The sequence below is a fragment of the Takifugu rubripes genome, chromosome 19 (genome assembly GCF_901000725.2).
Source record: "Takifugu rubripes chromosome 19, fTakRub1.2, whole genome shotgun sequence".
Taxonomy (NCBI): Eukaryota; Metazoa; Chordata; class Actinopteri; order Tetraodontiformes; family Tetraodontidae; genus Takifugu; species Takifugu rubripes.
The window spans coordinates 15,131,495-15,137,770 of NC_042303.1; the positions used below are offsets into that span (position 1 = coordinate 15,131,495).

Below are 6,276 nucleotides of genomic sequence, written 5' to 3' on the forward strand. Positions count from 1 at the left end.
CAAAATGAGGTGCAAAGGCAGATAAAGCAACACTTTACCAGCGTGCAGATGATTGCACGGGATGTTTTATGCATATGTGTAATCACCACTGTGTGTTCCTGACTTGTACATGACTTAGCTCAGTCATCTCTTTACATCCTTGTTGTCGCGTTATCTTTAACCTTATCAGCCAGACTGAGAGGAGCTTTGAGCCAAGACAGGAAGTTACTCAGGACACTCTGTTCAAGGTCTTTGCAGCTCTTTCACTTTCTTTTTTTTATTATTTTTCTGGCATCTTTGCTGCATAGCAATTACCTTCACTCCAGCAGTGTCCAGGCTTCAGCTTACTGTAGATTTATTATGATGAGTTCAAGGACCAACTTCTCCACTATTTCTAACTCAAATCGAGTTATATCAGGCTTCTGTGATGCCTTTAAACTACAGGCCATTTATTATTTAAATTATTAATATTTATGGTTGGGTGGCAGATAGGTCAAAATACACATCATGTACCAACCACATCTGAAGGCAGTCAGGGAAGTGCTGCCAGTATGCTGTTGTAACGGCATATTTAACCTCCACTTTTACAGGTTTTCTGCTTCGGCTGTTTCATCCCCGTGGTGAAAACTGCGCAGGACAAATGTCCATCCAACAGTTCAGCTGAAAGGTCAAAGATTCACTCTGAGTAGAAACAGCGACACCTGGTGTCACAGCGGCATTACAACAGCCACTCAGGAGGGGCGAAAAACGCATACACGTGAATATATTACCTGAGTCAACAATTAGCAGCTAGGTTTAATTTATACACGACTAACAAACTAATGGACATTTCTGCACAGAGACAATAGACAAATGACCAAAGCGTTGACTCATGTGTCCCCCCGCCCCCAAAGATGCTTTCTTGAGGCTTTTATTGATTTCCTGCAGGCTTCAGCTTAACTACACCCACTGGATTACAGAGACAAATGACATGAACCTCAGAATATATGATCTAATGAGCCAAAGATGAGCTAACATGGTCATGGATTCTACCATGCACGTGAACACATGCGCATGGAACCTGATCTACGATGTCACGCTGAAAGGCAGAAAACGGCAATAGCTGTGGCGAAGGCAGGATAGAGCGATAAAGGTTAAAGTACAGCACTTTTCTATGTTTGCCAATTTTGTTTTCATATGGAGGATAGAAAAAGCTGCTGCAGCAGGAGGAGAAGAAGAGAAGCAATTAGAACACAATTGTTTAATTTTCAGGGACCACATCTGCAGAAGCCGTTCAAAACATGTTTTTGTCTGAGGAACTGTAACAATTGTATATCTGATTGCACAGTGGGATCAGCAGAGAGATGAACTAAAAGGATAAAACGAGGAGGACTGCACGCAGGGAAACAAAAGCCAGCGCTCTTCACATGACAACGTGCTCTTCAGAGAAATGAGAGCTTTGCAAAGAGGACAATTACACTCCAATATTGCCTGTTCCAGACTGTTTCCTCCAACTTGTTTATTTCTTGTTAACTTGTGAGCTGATTTCTGGCGAGAGGTTGTAGAACAGTCACGTGCATTAGAAAAGGTGTTGAAAAACATGAAATCACTGTTTACTTCTGCGCTTCTCTCTATTAACAGGATTATTATAGAGCTGCAGATTATCTTGAAAAGCCAAACCCATTTAAAATCCATCTGAATATGTAGAAAGAACATATTATTATTATATTATATTCTGAGTCTACTTTCTAATAGGGTTTGGTCCGTCCTAAGAGCTGAAAATGCATCAAATCTTTAGAGGCGTGGTAGAATACAGCTTCGCTTGCTTTAGAACCCAACCGGGGACGTCCAGCAGACGACTGGCTGATGATCTGAGCCTTTTTCCTTGGCTCGCGCTGCACAAGCAGAGGTTTCGTGTGGCCAGGAGCAGATTCATTTGGTGCTTCAGCGACAGAGGAATTTTAAAATGAATTCTGGCACGCGTGCACGAGCCATTTTGAATTTCCCCGTGACAGTCAACCATTTGCACACCCTGGGGTTTTAAAGTTTTCAGCCTTTTCATTCTGTCGGTCTTAAACTCTTGATGAGATCAAGTTAAAAAATCTGCCTTTATATTTCACAGTCATCAGCATCATAAAACAGGAAGTGGATGATCGTTAAACACCGCAATATACAGTAACACTTGCTGTTGCTACCGGCAACCAAGTGCCATGTTCGCCAGGTTTGTGTTTTTCTCTTCCTGCTGTGAACAGCCTTTGACACAACATTGTTTTTTCTTCGATATTCTTTCCTATAGCAGCTTCTTGTGGTAACCAACACGACGCCTTTGGAGCAGCAGCCTCAGAAGAGCCAGACAACCCAGCGTCAATCAGGCAGGACAGTTTTGACTGCCTGTCTGTAGACAAGCAACGCCAAACAATGCGGTTAAAAAAAAAACACACTTCCGTCAGATGGAGAAACGGAGCTTTGGGACAACACCTGGAAACTGACACAGAGGAGACAGAAGGTGGAATAAATCAGAGAGGGGCAGGTAACAGGACACGGGAGACAGTCTAAAATGTGATGTTCTTCACTGCTTTCAGTTTCAACTTATGGTTTTGGATCTGCAGCTTTCAGAGTTATTCTTTCCATCTCCTGTTGTGGTAAAGCTGTTGCTAAGCAGCAGTCACAAAGGCCACAGGTATGTCAACATGCTCTCATTTCAGCATTAACTGCTGCTGATTCCAGGAGAAGTTGTCAGTCTAAGCAGGAGGAAAGATCTAAATGAGATGTCAGGATCACATTTCATCATCTGCAATGTTAAATTACCATTAAACACCATCGAGCAGCTGCACCATGCTGATTCTTTTCTATGAGTTGTACCGTGACAGTGAAGTTGAAGGAAACTCGTCTGTTTGGTACGCTCCAAAATTGCTTTTCTCAAAGAAAAATAACTTTAAACGAGGTTATTGAAAACGAGGTGGAGGTGCAGCCGAAGTAGCATGAATAATGTGGACATGTTTGAAGCCAGAGAAAGTGCCTGAGCTAAAAGCAACAAGGCGTGATCCCGAGTTATGAAATTCAAACAAGAGGGCAGAGGAAAAGATCTGCCGTTCATTATATAACCCATTGGAGTTGTGCTTTCCTCCAGCACGGCCGGCTCTCCCTCCGCCTCGTTCACTCCAAATAACTAAATGCATTATTCAATAAGACCCCGTGCTCGCTCCTCTCCTAAATATTAAACTTTTGAAAATCAATTTCATTTTTTTTAAAAATTTATCCCGGTTGCCAAAGTCGTTCCTGTGAAGGCGCTTGATTACTCACACAGAAGCGAGGAACCTGGTGGAGGCGGCAGGTGGCTGAGCCGATGTAAGAAGTACCTGAGGGCGCCATGTAGGCCATCTCCAGAGGGCTGCAGCGGCGCGGCGGGCTACCCCGCCGGCTCAAAGGTGCTGGAAATACATATTCACAGCAGTGATTGCAGAGAAACCTGCATAAAATCATCACAGAGGAGATCAGGGCGGGATGCAGAGTCAGACCAACGTTGTCTGCTACTCACATAATGAGGAAAGGCTCGGCAGCAGCTTGTTCCGCCATAATTGCCGCATCATTTGCAGGTCGTTTGAAGGAGAGCTGCGTTCGGTGCTGTCAGTGTCTGGTCTGAATCATATAGAAAGGAGTCGCAGCCTGTTTTTGTTGTCACTGACTGGTTAGTGCCTCACAGCCCGTAGAAGGACCGAGGCAGATGCCAATTAGACGTTCTGATCGCGGTGGGCGGAGCCAAAAAAGAAAGTAACCCACAATCATCAACTGGAGTTGATGGGAAAAAAATGTCTGCAGCGAGAAGAGGGAACTCCGGGGTGTTGAAGGCTCCTCCGAAGAGGTGCAAAACTGTGGTTAACTGCAAGTTAAAGGGAGAATTCACAGTTTTGTCAACACGTGGGACGATTTTGATCGGGACTTTTGATCCTGGGACAAACATCACGACACAACTGTCAAAACACAGCAATGGATTCTTTTTTTTACTAAATTAAGGAAGCATGAAAATTGTTGCGGTTTTCTTGCTTTCTGTTTTCTACCCTCCCTCTCCGTTTTCTCCAGCATTTTTGGGATCCCGTAGTTCTTTAATTCCACCACAAAAATGACAATTTCTATCACTAAAAGCTTCGGTAACACAGCTGATGGGTCAGTTAGAGCCTAAATAATACAAACATCTTTTATTTTCTTCAGCGTTGCTGTTGCCAGGCAGAAAAGCACATCCCAGTCTCCGGCTCTACTAAAAAAAATTCTTAAATTCATGTTCTCTCACTCTTGGAGGCCAATTAATATGGAAAGGGATTTTGTCCTGAGTGTATCGGATCGGTTCATTTGGAGAAGGAGCGACAGGATCGATGGCGGTGAAACACTATGAGAACATGGGATGGAGTAATATTCCCCCGTGTGTTTGTCACAGGTCATCACTGACCTCATTACACATTACACGTTGTCATTTGATCTGTTAACAAAACTATTGATTGATCCAGAGGGGAGGCAGGAACACAAATCTGTCTGAAACCCCTTTAAAAAGCTGCCAGAACGCGTCTGAGGAGACGTTTGCACTCACGTCGGCACGTTCTGGTCTTTGCAGGTGCATCAGGATGGTTCTAATATAAAATATTTAAATGTGGCACCTTCAGAGATACCATCAGCCTGTAAAAACAGACACCCCGTCGCTCGTGGCTGAATTACATTGATTTCCCGTTGAATTGCAGATAAAAGCGACTTTCATTTGAACATTTACTGAGGATATAATGTGTTGATTTGATCTCCTCGATGAAAACCGCTGTCTTCGTATATTGCCTCTGACATGACTGAGCATGAAAAGAAAATGTATTATCTTTGGTCACTCTACCGCGCCAGCATCCATCCCTCTTTCTTTACTTTGAGTTGTTGTAAATAATGACCGAAATACCCATAGTCTTCTTTCTTCATTTCCTCTGTCTGTCTCTGAGTCTCTCACTCGCTCCCTCTATCTGATCCTGGCGACGATGATGATGGTGAGATTAGCTTCTCCCTTTGTTTGCCTCCTCGCTCAGACAAATGCACTCATCAGCTCAGACCCCGGGGTCAGCCTTTGTAAGCTACTATTTATTAAGCGCATTGATTCCAGGGCAGCTGGTATTAAGAATACTTGTTCCTACAGAGAGATTAAATCCATGTTTTTAATGAAGCGTTTCTGTATGAGCTCGTCGGTTTATGTCTGCGAGGGTAAATACTGCAGGAGGCTTGAACTGCGTTGGAGTCAATATTCTCTCTATTAATCTGGGGAATAATATTGTGCATTTCATTTCAAACAGACAGGAAGCTCTAATTTATATCGCTGTCTGAGATAAAGATATTTATGACCAGGATGCTTGAGCGGGTACAGCACAAATGGCCAAAGTCAGTTGTGTGAACTAGACGTTAATATCCTGATGCCGGGAGTAAAAAATGAAGATGAATGGAAAATTTGAATGTTTCATCCATCGAGAACAGTCGGCGGTCACTGTTCCTCTGCCTGGCGCTGGTGCTGTGCAGAGGCTTTCAGCTAGTCCAGCCATGCATCATCCCTGTTCTTGAGCTGAAGGTTGGATGGTTTTAAACTCTTTAAAAGTTTCAGTTTTCCTTCTTGAATCCAGAGAATCACCCCGCTCTGCTGCCGTGTGAGTCAATGCTGTTTGAAGGTGTATAAATACAGGTGGGAGGTGGAGATCTAAGGAAGCTTCTGTATCCAGGTCCAAAAAGGAGCCTGTGATCAGGTCTGTTCAGCAATGGAAGCAGCAATTCCAGTAAATAGCAATAAACCAGTAAGGACACTGGGGGGAAAAAAGCCAGTCATGTGACTGCCATGTGACCTACCACTGACCACGTCTTCAAAAGGATACTTTAGAGTAAAATAAGCTGATTGAAGCCAACCACCAACAGAAAAAAGAAATAAAAAAAGCCCTTTCGTCAGCGTCCTGATGTTAATGTTCGGGTCTCAGCTCCACCTGATGGTGCTCAGTTCCTGTAAGAAAATCAATGAGTCATTTCCACTTTTTGTTATAGGTGGTGACCTATAAAAGGTGCTGTCGAGCAGCTCCTGCCATCATCATAACTGCAGCTTAGTCGTGTTGAAACAATCATTAACCTGTCCATCATTCCGCTGTGTTCACAAAGAAAAGTTCCCCAACTTTTTCAAAAACAGTGCTTATATAACCGCCCCCCCACACACACACTCACACACTCACACACACACGCTGTATTTCTGGATCCCTCTCCTCTGTATTTTCCCTTTGACAGAGGCACCTACACGACCAAAGCGTGCAGCTCTCCCGACGT

General features: G+C 43.7%; 1 long non-coding RNA gene across 1 annotated transcript; it reads right to left on the bottom strand.

The window, feature by feature from the left end:
- Nucleotides 1-1,105: 1,105 nt before the first annotated feature.
- On the bottom strand, nucleotides 1,106-3,720 carry LOC115246938 (uncharacterized). The gene is made up of 3 exons (XR_003886037.1): nucleotides 3,497-3,720; nucleotides 3,262-3,389; nucleotides 1,106-2,443 (listed from the first exon to the last, which is right to left on the bottom strand). It is a non-coding gene; the product is annotated as an uncharacterized lncRNA (long non-coding RNA).
- Nucleotides 3,721-6,276: the final 2,556 nt, after the last annotated feature.